At 43.5% G+C, this 12,942-nt stretch overlaps 1 long non-coding RNA gene across 1 annotated transcript in view; it reads right to left on the bottom strand.

Moving 5' to 3' along the window:
• LOC130295345 (uncharacterized) overlaps window positions 1-12,624 on the bottom strand; it is a 38,928-nt gene extending 26,304 nt beyond the window's left edge. Inside the window, exons 1-2 of the long non-coding RNA XR_008848791.1 lie at window positions 12,313-12,624; window positions 9,839-10,324 (exon numbers count right to left, since the gene is read on the bottom strand). This is a non-coding gene — a long non-coding RNA (uncharacterized LOC130295345). The remainder of the gene's footprint in view (window positions 1-9,838; window positions 10,325-12,312) is intronic.
• Window positions 12,625-12,942: the final 318 nt, after the last annotated feature.

Below are 12,942 nucleotides of genomic sequence, written 5' to 3'. Positions count from 1 at the left end.
ATCTAGGCCAAAGCCTATATACCTGCAGCCACATGAAATCAGTCAAGTCAAGTCCAGTATATCTAGGCCAAAGCCTATAAACCTGCAGCCACATGAAATCTGTACAAGTCAAGTCCAGTATATCTAGGCCAAAGCCTATATACCTGCAGCCACATGAAATCAGTCAAGTCAAGTCTCTACTGTCCCTACCAAAGTGATAACAGTAGTACAATGGCCTGCAAGTCCAAGCAAGCCTGAGAGGTTCCTTGTGTCCCGGTCACATCGGTGGAAGTTGGCTGTTTGTAAAGCAAGGTATCTGCCTTCTTCAAGTAAAAGTTCAAGTTGCATTAAATCTCTGCTTTGGACTCTCATTCATCACATGCCGTTTTGGGTTGGTTGTTGACGGTGCCATACACCATACATTCACATCTCGGCGTCACGAACATTAGGTTAACAACATCTTAATCATATTTAGACAATTAAATAGGTTGATAAGAGGGAGGGATAGGCTAAGGGTTTAATTCCTCGTAGTACCCCTTTAAGTCTCCAAAACAGTGCTCTCCCAATCATTTGCTCCACCAATTATTTTCTCCCTCTTATTGTTTATTAATATGCTGAAAACTTATTTGATTCTTTGGGCAACATGCATTAGAGAGAACTAACTATTGATAAGTAAACTGTGCGGTAGGAAAATATACATGTGATGCTGGCTATTTCTGTTAATAGCTTGGAGTTTGATTCATAGCAGAAAAATGGTATCGGTTTTCGGAGGTTTTCAGAGATGACCTCTGACCTCAGGCACTTATACCAGGTTGGCTTTGTCCTCACTCGGAGGATGAATATTAGGTAATGGATTGCCAGGAGTCCTGTTCTCACTCTAAAGACACCCAAACACACAACACAAGTTAGGCAGTGACCCTGGGTTTATTCCGTGACTCACCCTTAATTACTATAAGAAAAAGGCTTAACCAATTTAGAAATCCACGGTAAAAGATATTTCCAACATTCTGTGTCACAGGGACATCAGCGACCAGGTTGGATTTGATTCATACACTACTAGGATTTATTTAATTTTTTATTCTCGGATGAAGGAGAAGGAAACTTCCTCTGAATTTGTCTTTTAGAATTAAGGTAGATAAAAAAGAAAATTCTGCATAATCCTCCTGTAATAAGGTATTCTATCCATTCATGTTTATCTGGTATTGATAGTGTAGGTAATAAACAATGCTTATAAACTAGGGTGCAAAATTTGGTTAAAATAGGGGAATATCTTCTGTCTCCGCCATGAGCTTCATGTTTTAAATCAGAAATGTCTTCAAAGTGTCTTGAATTTTGAAGCTAAGGTTTATACTGAAATGATGGCTGAATACCTTGGATAATGAAGATGTCACCATCACAGTCCATCCTGCCTGATAACACAGTGCCAGGCTGATCTATCACCAAACATCCATGCCATACTTTGGCGAGAACTAAAAAGAAAAGAGAGAGCACTCCATAGCGTCAAACCGCCGGTTTGGGGTTCAGAACAGGATATTGAATTAACCCTTACCAAAGGCGGTTGTGTGACCTCACACAAAACAATGGTCAGCGTGGGCGAGTATGAGGCCCGGTCTGCAGCCTTCCCAGCCAAGTGAACGGTATCAGGAGAGGACTTCCAGGAGTAGTGGATTTCAGCGGCGCTGTCCAGCGGCGAAACGCGTTGCATTGTTTTAAATAAACCCTTCTCCCACTCCCCTTACGTGTCTACTCCTGGTCAGCGCCGCTGAAACCCACAACTCCTGGAAGTCCTCTCCTGATACAGTGGAGAGGACTGTGAAATGTGTGACAGAGTTGTCCACGTGTGGTCAAGTGACGCCTCATCACCAAATTATATCTACTCTCCTATCCAGAAGAAGATGCTACTAAAATTGAAGGCTATATTAGGTCACACAAGTTCTACATATGGTTCTGTAGGGCTTGGGAGAAGCCTGAAATGCAGCCACATCCATGTGGGGGCCTCTGGGTCACTTGATACACGGCATCAAGTGGAGAGGAGCTGCAAAACAACGATGTTCCGCACAAGTCGAGGCACATTTTCCATGAAAAACATGAATCTCGTAGCAGAGACAGAAGATGTTGCCCGATCAGAACAAAATTTTGCACGAAAGTTGCCCTTATGGGTTGGCAGCTTTTGATGGGTATTAGGAATCGATCAAAGAAAAAAGGAATCAACCTATGATACACCTTATACTTAGACTGTAGCTATTGGCTGAAAGCTCCATCTGACCCCCCCCCCTCCAATACACATTGAGGGAGTAGAATAAGCTGCTGAGAGACTCCTCTGACAGTGGCTTATCTACAACATAGATATAGAAATATAGAATGTGTCAGCCTATCTAGTCTACCTTTTAAGATGAGAGATGGTGGATTCCAGGCACGATGAACTATAGCTTCAATATGTTACCGCATCATCGCATATGGGCATTGTTTGCCCTCCTGCAATGATCATGACTGGCACCAGGAGCTGTCGCATTAAAATTAATGGTAGAGGTTTATGGATTTGCTCAGTGACCTGTGAAGGGTTCTTCCACAGGGAGGGGAGGCTAATCTACTTTGTTTTCTATATATTGATGTCACCTTTTACTGTAATGCTGTACATATCACTTTCCAGCAGCCTCCTCCTTATCATCACATACATACATAGCCTAATGGACTGCAGCCTTAGGCTAAGATAACAGACACTCTAATTGTATCATAGTGTTGGTGGCATTGGCCCTTGTATCAGGTGTTAAATAGTCTTCCTAGTACATCCCACACTGTGTCACTTTATGAATTTTCATAAGACCGTGACAATATAGGTATCATAACATATATCAAATAAAAGTTACGTTTTATTATTAGGGATAACGGGCTTTTTGCGCCTTGTTGGCGCTGTTTTTTTTTTTTGCAGTTTATTGCCTTCCCTAATAAGGGTATCGGTGTTGTGTTTTTTTTATCATCACATACAGAACAAGAAATCTCAGCTTAGTTTTTGGCTTAGTGGCAAAAACATGATAAATAGTAAAATGGAAAATTAGAAAAGGAAATCACAATAAATGTCCAACAAAAAATGTTTAACATAAAATGCAAAAAGGTATTTTTTTATGTGACATTCCCTTTATAGCAGTTTCTATGTAGCCGTCTCACAGCTGATCTATTACTTGATCATCTGGTCATGACTGCTCAACTCTGGCCTAGTGTAGAGTGGAGCTCCTGATTAGATAGCCTCTCTTTTGCAGTACTGTGCGTATTATAGTGTTAGCCCTGTACATTTGTTTCCAGCAATCCTTGTGTGTTTTCTAGTGCTTGTTCTCATCTAGTTCTAAGTTCTTTGCCCTTTTAGTTTATTCCTTTTATCTTTAGTGTGGAATTTTCTGCTTCTGTTATTTTGTTTCCTAGTTCCCTGATTCAGTTTCTGTTCAGTCAGATCCTTGACTCTTGGTCCTAGTGCCTGATGGTTGCTATGCTAGGGTTAGTATGCAGATTACGGTTATTATAGGGCAGTGAGGCTTAGTGGTGTCTGTGTTAGATTTAGTGTTTAGGGATAGATCTAGGGCAGTGGTCTCCAAACTGTGGCCCTCCAGATCTTGCAAAACTACAATTCGCCTGGACAGCCAACTGTGCATACTGTTCCGTCCGTTTTTGTAGAAAAAAAACCCATAAGTTTTTGAAAATGTTGTCCATTTTTAATGGGAGGAGTCTTGGGTGGGGACTTTAGGATTCAAATGCGCATGTGCAAAGTAAAAACGTATACGTTTTTCCCGTATGGAACCGTATACATGTGCGTTTCCCATTGACGTCCATGTTAAAAAAAACGTATGCGGTTGCAGTACGGTTTTTAAACCGGAGTCAAAACCGTGGTTGACCATGATTTTGTCTCCGGTTTAAAAACCGTACTGCAACCGCATACGTTTTTTTTAAACATGGACGTCAATGGGAAACGCACATGTATACGGTTCCATACGGGAAAAACGTATACGTTTTTACTTTGCACATGCGCATTTGAATCCTAAAGTCCCCACCCAAGACTCCTCCCATTAAAAATGGACAAAATTTTCAAAATCGTATGGGTTTTTTTTATACAAAAACGGACGGAACAGTATGCACTTTTAAAAACAGTATACTGTTTAAAAACCCATACGGTTTACTTTTTCCCATACTGTTCCATCCGTTTTTTTCCCCATACGGTTTTTGATAGAAAACGTATGCGGGAACCGTAGTTGAAAAACGTAGTGTGAACCCAGCCTTACCAGAAGAGGTTGTGCAAAAACATACACAACAATGTTAAAAGGTGTGTAGTTTAGATAAGGTCTGTCTGCAGCCTTCCTGGGTACGTGAAAGATATATCAAAGAAGTGCTTCGTTTAAACCAGGATAGCGTTGCATTATTGGTAATAAAGTCGGATGGATTTTATCCTGGTTCCGTGATTCCTCTGTCCTGATCGGCGCCACGTTATCCTGGTTTAAACGAAGCACTCCTTTGATACATCTAGGAAAAGAGCTAGCTAGGGGTCTGTTTTGCAGTTGCTCTTGTCCATCTTTTGATTTAGTTTCTGATTACTATTATCATAATTAGTTTGTTTTAATCATCTTTCGGTTCCTCTCATCCAACGGTGGGTTGATCTTCTTGTTAATTTGTACCAGCCACTATTACTGTGTGCTTCATGTGATTTATTTCTTGCTTCTGTCTGCTTGTCTTATAGTTCAGCCCTACCAATAAGTCCTGGGGGTATCTGAGGACTGGTAGACACTATTAGGATCTAGAACTGTGATTGCTATGGGTGAAGTCCATCTTTTGCTGTATTGTTACCAGCTGTTGCCATTACAGTATGGCAAGGTATACCACTTGAAAAAGAGGCCAAATGGCTTCCTGTTGAGCTAATGGAGCCCTATGGACACAATTAGTGTGTATGTCTGGACGCTAAGCGGAGATGAAAAATGTGATGTAAACAGAGTGTATAATATGCAAGATCCTCTAGTAATTGGTATGGACAGAACATTAGGCAATTTCCTTATCAGCGACTGAGGCAATTCCCATAAAGTTCCAGGGCTAATGAGCTGGGATAGCCAAACTGCAGGAATATACTTTTATAGTGTTTACACTGGATATCTTTGTATATACTCTGCCCTGCTTGTTTATAAGGCTTATACACTTAAGATAAATGAGCTCGAGATTTTATTTTGTTTTTTTCCGGGAGAAATCAAATAGAAATAATGTAGACACACAGAGATACAGGAAAAGGATGTGAATGCAAATGACAGCCTGTCCTCCAAATATGGCTCAGTCTGTAGTAAAAATAATGATACACAATAAGCATACCCGTTTGTCAGGTGGGCGGAGAGTAATTACAAGGTAGGATACTGACGATGTATGAGATCATTGGAGAGCAGTGTCCCTGCCAGACGTGTTACAGGATACATTCCCCAGGGATACTCAAGTGGCGATACCTTATTCTACTAATCATTCACTTATTGGTTTAGACCAGTGTCCCCCCCTTAATCTGGGGCCTTCCAGATGTTGCATAACCACAATTCCCAGCATGCTCTGGGGGTTGTCTAGGCCTGCTGGCAAATGTAATTTGCAACAGCTTTATGGACATAGACTGGAGAACACTGGTTTACATATAAGTTGGCTGTTGCCCGATTTGGTCAATTTTAACTTTACGCCCATTGGTGCCATCATAAATCATTGGGCAACATAATACACTGCTCAAAAAATAAAGGGAACACAAACAACACTATGCAACTCCAAGTCAATGACACTTGTGTGAAATCCCACTGTCCACTCAGGAAGAACACTGATTGACAATCAATTTCACATGGAACAGACAACAGGTGGAAATTATAGGCAATTAGCAAGACACCCCCAATAAAAGGGGTGGTTCTGCAGGAGGTGACCACAGAACACTTCTCAGTTCCTATGCTTCCTGGCTGATGTTTTGGTCACTTCTGAATGCTGGCGGTGCTTTCACTCTAGTGGTAGCAAGAGACAGAGTCTACAACCCACACAAGTGGCTCAGGTAGTGCAGCTCATCCAGGATGGCACATCAATGCGAGCTGTGGCAAGAAGGTTGCTGTGTCTGTCAGTGTAGTGTCCAGAGCATGGAGGCGCTACCAGGAGACAGGCCAGTACATCAGGAGACGTGGAGGAGGCCGTAGGAGGGCAACAACCCAGCAGCAGAACCGCTACTTCCGTATTTATGCAAGGAGCACTGCCAGAGTCCTGCAAAATAACCTCCAGCAGGCCACAAATGTGCATGTGTCCACTCAAACGGTCAGAAACAGACTCCATGAGGTTGGTATGAGGGCCCGACGTCCACAGGTGGGGGTTGTGCTAACAGCCCAACACTGTGTAGGACATTTGGCATTTGTCAGAGAACACCAAGGTTGGCAAATTTGCCACTGACGCCCTGTGCTCTTCACAGATGAAAGCAGGTTCACACTGAGCACATGTGACAGTCTGAAGATGCTTTGGAGAATGTTCTGCTGCCTGCAATATCCCCCAGCAATACCGGTTTGGCGGTGGCAGTAATGGTGTGGGGTGGCATTTATTGGGGGGGCGCACAGCCGTACATGTGCATGCCAGAGGTAGCCTGTCTGCCATTAGGTACCGAGATGAGATCCTCAGACCCCTTGTGAGACCATATGCTGGTGCGGTTGGCCCTGGGTTCCTCCTAATGCAAGACAATGCTAGACCTCATGTGGCTGGAGTGTGTCAGCAGTTCCTACAAGAGGAAGGCATTGATGCTATGGACTGGCCCACCCGTACCCCAGACCTGAATCCTATTGAGCACATCTGGGACATTGTGTCTCGCTCCATCCACCAACGCCACGTTGCACCAAAGACTGTCCAGGAGTTGGCGGATGCTTTAGTCCAGGTCTGGGAGAACATCCCTCAGGAGACCATCCTCCACCTCATCAGGATCATGCCCAGGCATTGTAGGGAGGTCATACGGGCACGTGGAGGCCACACACACTACTGAGCCTCATTGGGACTTGTTTTAAGGACATTACATAAAGTTGGATCAGCCTGTAGTGGGGTTTTCCACTTTGATTTTGAGTGTGACTCCATATCCAGACCTCCATGGGTTGATAAATTTGATTTCCATTGATAATTTTTTTGTGATTTTGTTTTTAGCGCATTCAACTATTTAAAGATGAAAGCATTGCATACGATTAGTTCATTCATTCAGATCTAGGATGTGTTATCTCAGTGTAGATCTCCCTCCAAGGCTCCAGAGTCCCCATAAGAAAAATGTATCCAGAACAGATGACTGCACCCCGCATACATTTAGGGAATCACTGTTGTAAGCTTCAGTAATATCTATGGGATATGTCTAATCTAGTCATCGTGTGGCGGTCTTAGTATTAGTGAAGGATGGATGTTTTCTACTCATTAGACTTTAATAGGATCTAAAATGTGACTCACACTTTAGATAGATATGTCCGAACTCATTCAAAGACATGCATGCCCAGCACATGGAACACCTCTATACACATGCATGCTCAGCAGATAGTACAACCCCATACATGTTCATGCTCAGTAGATGAAATAGCCTTATATACATTTGCACGCCCAGCAGATGAAACACCCCCATAGATGTGCATGCTCAGCAGATGAAACACCCCCATACATGTGCATGCTCAGCAGATGAAATATCTCCATAAATGTGCATGCTCAGCAGATGATATATCCCCATACACTGTCATGCTTAGCAGATAATATATCCCCATACACTGTCATGCTTAGCAGATAATATATCCACATACACTGTCATGCTCAGCAGATAATATATCCACATACACTGTCATGCTCAGCAGATAATATATCCACATACACTGTCATGCTTAGCAGATAAGATGTTGGGAGGTATAACTTCCTCAGGAACTGTCCAATATCCAGCGAGTTCCATGCATGAGTCCTTTTGTGATGGATGGGACTTGTGCACGGAACTCACTGGGTATGGTACTGTTCAGTTTGCATTGAGAGTGTCCTGATCTTCTCTCGACATCTGTTGGATTTTGGCATGTCCAATTCTCTGCTTATGCTGTAGATTTTTCCTATCACACAACTAAAATGTCATGCACGCTCAGCCTTCCCGAGTGTGTTGCTTGGTGAGACCTGGGAGGAAAACCCCTTGAGCTAAATGAATATTTGGCCGATCGCTATTGTGAGTATGTAGGCAGCTTTAGTGTTGTACTAGGCAGTAGAATTAGATTTTTCTTTCTCATTTTTGTCCCAAAATTAGGAATTTTGATTTGCTTACCTTGTACAGAACGTAATAAATCTACAAGACTATTTTTAGTTCTCAGTTCCACTAGGGGTATCTGAGGAGCAGGCTGGTGGACAAGACAAATATTGTCCCATTTTAGATTGTGGGTTACATGCGCATATTCTGGGTGCTTTCTTGGTCGAGGAGAATTTGGGCTGCGTATGGAATTCAGTGAAATCAAATCTAAAGTGGTGTATTCCTTTGTAACCTAGAAGGAGCAGAACACCCACCTGCGCTCGCCCACACAAGTCACTCACAGACTGTTTTGTCTGAGACATAATCTTTCCTGCGAGCTGGAGATTTCGAAAATTGATATAAAGAACATTCCTCCCCCCTCCCTCAGCTGAACACTTTGGAAGGAGATGTCGGAGCATTTTTTAACATTGTTCTAGTGCATATAGCAGAGGCTGCGAGAGAGGAGAAGAAGCATATGAATCAACATCGGAGCAGCGTGTATGGCTGACACTTATTTTACAGGCGCGGAGGGAGCGTAGAGCGCAATCTGGTGTAATATTTAAACTCAGCATGCCATTTTCCTATAATATATGTGAGTACAGAGGAATATTTTATAGTCTACCATGTGGAATAGACACTAAAAAAGGAGGGAGTAAGAAGAAACAATCTAAATAAAAGGGTGGCTATATTTGGACATGACCCATGGTGAGCTCCTTCATGTCATGGTCTTCTTACTATGGAAGGTGCCATGAGGAACAGGTACCATCTAAGCCATGCGACAATGAATGAGTACAGATAATACTGTTTTGAACACTACAATTCACTTTCATATAGACTTTAGATAAGTTGCCCAACCTGCTTGCCTCCAGCTGTTGAGAAACTACAACTCCCAGCATGCTCGGACAGCCTTTGGCTGCACGGGCATGCTGGGAGTTGTAGGTTTTCAACAGCTGGAGGCAAACAAGTTGGGAAGTACTGTATTAGATGAACCTTGGCTCCAATACTAGTTGTTTTATCCACAAAAATTAGATGATACTACCATTAAACAGCTTAGGGCACCCCGATCACACACCTTTTCTTGATACGCCCTCCCGTGCCTGATATATGGGGGTTTATATTTTAATAATTCAAGGAATAGTCAGATGGGCATGAACTTAATTCAAATAATGGGAGTGAATATCAGGTGATATGCGGGATTATACAGTCAGGGGCATGTGTATTAGGCAGACACGCCCCTCTATGTAAATCACTCCCAACCCCTGATTGTGTAATCCCACCCAGTTACTCTCATTATTTAAACTAAGTTCACGCCCTTCTGACTATTCATTGTAAAGTCAGACAAACTATAAACCCTCATGTCTTGGGAATGGGAGGTCATTGTCACTTATGGGCAGGGAACAGTGCAGCCCTAACTCACCCACAGCCCCTACCTATTGCCTGACGGATCGACAGCCACGACGACAAACCCTCCCTGCTAAGTGTCAGGGCAGTATTGTCAGAATAATAAAATACAAAAACAGTAGGAGTCGGGAAACAGCTGGAAGCACACAAATTAACAGATACACTAAGATACACACACGGTCAAATCAATGTCAGTCTAGCTGAGGTTGCTACCTGGAAATAGTGGGGTACAGGAATGGCGGGATCCTCCTAATACAAGACAATGCTAGACCTCATGTGGCTGGACTGTGTCAGCAGTTCCTGCAAGAGGAAGGCATTGATGCTATGGACTGGCCACCCGTTCCCCAGACCTGAATCCGATTGAGCACATCTGGGACGTCTCGCTCCATCCACCACAGACTGTCCCGGAGTTGGCGGATGCTTTAGTCCAGGTCTGGGAGGACATCCCTCAGGAGACCATCCTCCTCCTCATCAGGAGCTTGCCCAGGTGTTGTAGGGAGGTCATACGGGCACGTGGAGGCCACACACACTACTGAGCCTCATTGGGACTTGTTTTAAGGACATTACATAAAGTTGGATCAGCCTGTGGTGGGGTTTTCCACTGTGATTTTGAGTGTGACTCCATATCCAGACCTCCATGGGTTGATACATTTGATTTCCATTGATAATTTTTGGTGATTTTGTTGTCAACGTATTCATCTATGTAAAGAGGAAAGTATTTCATATGATTAGTTCATTCATTCAGATCTAGGATGTGTTATCTTAGTGTTCACTTTATTTTTTTTGAGCAGTGTAGTTCAAATAGATATTTGTAGCATGATACCAGGCTCCAAACACAATGTATTGGTTACAAGTTTCATATCTGTATGTGAATCCCAACCAGAACGACCTGAAGATCTCATCACTATTGCTTTAAATAACATCTCACTGCACAGTGTTGTGGTATTACTCAGCAGGTCACAGATGTGGGTCATACAGCAAGGGATGGTGTGTAAAGGTTATTGGATACCTGAGTGGGTGTTAGGACTAATCTTTACTCATATTTCTGACTAACCCTGACAAGCTCCATTCCTCCCGCTGATCCAGTTACCCTCTGGTCGGCTTGTCACAGTCTTTCAGGAATATGCAATTGTCTATCTACAATGCAAAGGACCTTTTTTTTTTCCCTATTGGGGGGGTTTGTTCCCGTTCCAAGCTATTAGTCTATGGGCCTCTTGTAAGATCACAACATGTATGTTTGCAGCGGCCTGGATAGGTTTTGCAGACAGTATCCAGCTGCTTCGCATACTGTCTCCAAGGGGTTGGGCACGATGGTGTTTTTTGTGCGTTCTTAAGATGGAAGTCATTAGCAGAAGATCTTGAAAGTATTGTTTTAAGCTTTCCTGCCAGACCATTCTCTGACTGCACCATTCTGGTTCACATTTCTTAATTAGAATGTTCTGTATCTGTTCCGGTTGGTAGATACCTTGTCAAGATTTGTCAGCATGGCCGGGGAAAAAAAATGAAATGAAAACTCTCCACATAGAAGTTTAGTCAATTTTCATCTGGTTTTCGAAACATGCAGACTGTGCCTGAAACATTCGTTGTGCTATTACACAGCAGACAGATTGTTAAACGACCCTGTGGTGCGTTCCTGAAATATAGAAAGGGAATCGCAAAATGTATCATTCTTAACTTTTACTTCTGCTGTTAAACCCTTGAGGGAGTCCCAGCATTGGGCTCTAATCTGTTTGCTGTGAAATTAGAATTCAAGGCTTCCACAAGTAAAGTAAAGTCTATTAAGGTCACAAAGCTTATTTTAGTCAGTCTGTGTTATAAAACAGTGATCTTTTTTCCAGGAAAGTGAATCCCCCTTCTCGTCCCAACCACCCGAAGCTCACATCCAATTTTTGTATTTCAGTGATAACGTCTACAGTGGTCCCTCAAAATGCGATGGTAATCCGTTCCAAATGGACCAGCCTTTGTTGAAACCATCGCATGTTGAGGGATCCGTGCAATGTAAAAGTATAGGACAGTGGTCTACAACCTGCGAACCTCCAGATGTTGTAAAACTACAACACCCAGCATGCCCGGATAGCCGTTGGCTGTCCGGGCATGCTGGGAGTTGTAGTTTTGCATCATCTGGAGTTCCACAGGTTGTAGACCACTGCTAGAGGAAGTTGTACTCACCTGTCCCCGCTGCTCCGGACCGTCACAGCTGCCCTGGTTGTCGCCGTCCATCGCTGTCGCCGAGTCCCCGAGGTGTCGCCGACGCTCCGGCAAGCCCTCTGCTTCCCCAGCATCCGCACTCTCCGTCGCCGCCAACACGTCGCTACTCGCGCTGCTCCTATTGGATCACGGGACGGCGTGTGCTGCGACGTGATGATGACGATGGAGAGCGCCGACGATGCAGAGGATCCCGAAGAGGACGCGCCGGAGCCCCGAGGACAGGTGAGTGACCATCACTGGAGCTCACGGGGCACCGTAAACGGCTATCCTTTGGCAGCTGAAGCAGTCAGATAGCTGTTTATGCGATGGCTCAACATAAAAAAGCATCGTATGTTGATGCTGCCTTCAACATGCGATGGCCTCGTATGTCGGGGCCATCGTAGGTTGAGGGGTCACTGTACATGCTGCTTTATTATTCTTTGTCATCTGTCAAGTGCCTTTAAAGCTACAGTAACATTTTCCTCATCTATGTATACAACCTTATATTATCTTGTGCTGAATGTAGAATCTGTTCGCCCCTTGGGTACCTGGACAATTGGCCATCTCACCATCAGTTTACAAGAATAGAATTTGAAATTGTCAATGATGACCAATATGGATGCACTTTAACCTCCAACAAGTTACACCTCTCTGTAATTTTATTTTATGTTCACATCACCCAAAAGCTCTGTAGTAATGTGATGAGGTCACAAGAATACTGGCCATGATGTCACAACATTTGCTCTGTCATCCACCACCAGACTGTCCATGTGGCTCTCACTGATCATTAGATATAACCAGCTCACGGCCTGACTCAACTCAATATAGTAGACGGGCTTCATAGACGTGGGGGAGATTTATAAAAACCTGTCCAGAGGAAAAGTTGCTGAGTTGCCCATAGCAACCAATCAGATCACTTCTTTCATTTTTGAAAAGGCCTCTGCAAAATTAAAGAAGCGATCTGATTGATTTCTATGCGCAACTCAGCAACTTTTCTTCTGGACAGGTTTTGATAAAACTCCCCCATGGGGTCTATCTCCTGCAAGAAGTTAGAACACACAGCTGTAAGCCAAACAAGCTATTCCTAATAATCCCCCTATACACATGCACTCTGGGTTTGTCTGAGCATG

Source organism: Hyla sarda, chromosome 11, assembly GCF_029499605.1.
Source record: "Hyla sarda isolate aHylSar1 chromosome 11, aHylSar1.hap1, whole genome shotgun sequence".
Classification (NCBI taxonomy): Eukaryota; Metazoa; Chordata; class Amphibia; order Anura; family Hylidae; genus Hyla; species Hyla sarda.
Note: the sequence above shows the minus strand (reverse complement) of the source record. Positions and strands in the feature narration are given on the sequence as shown.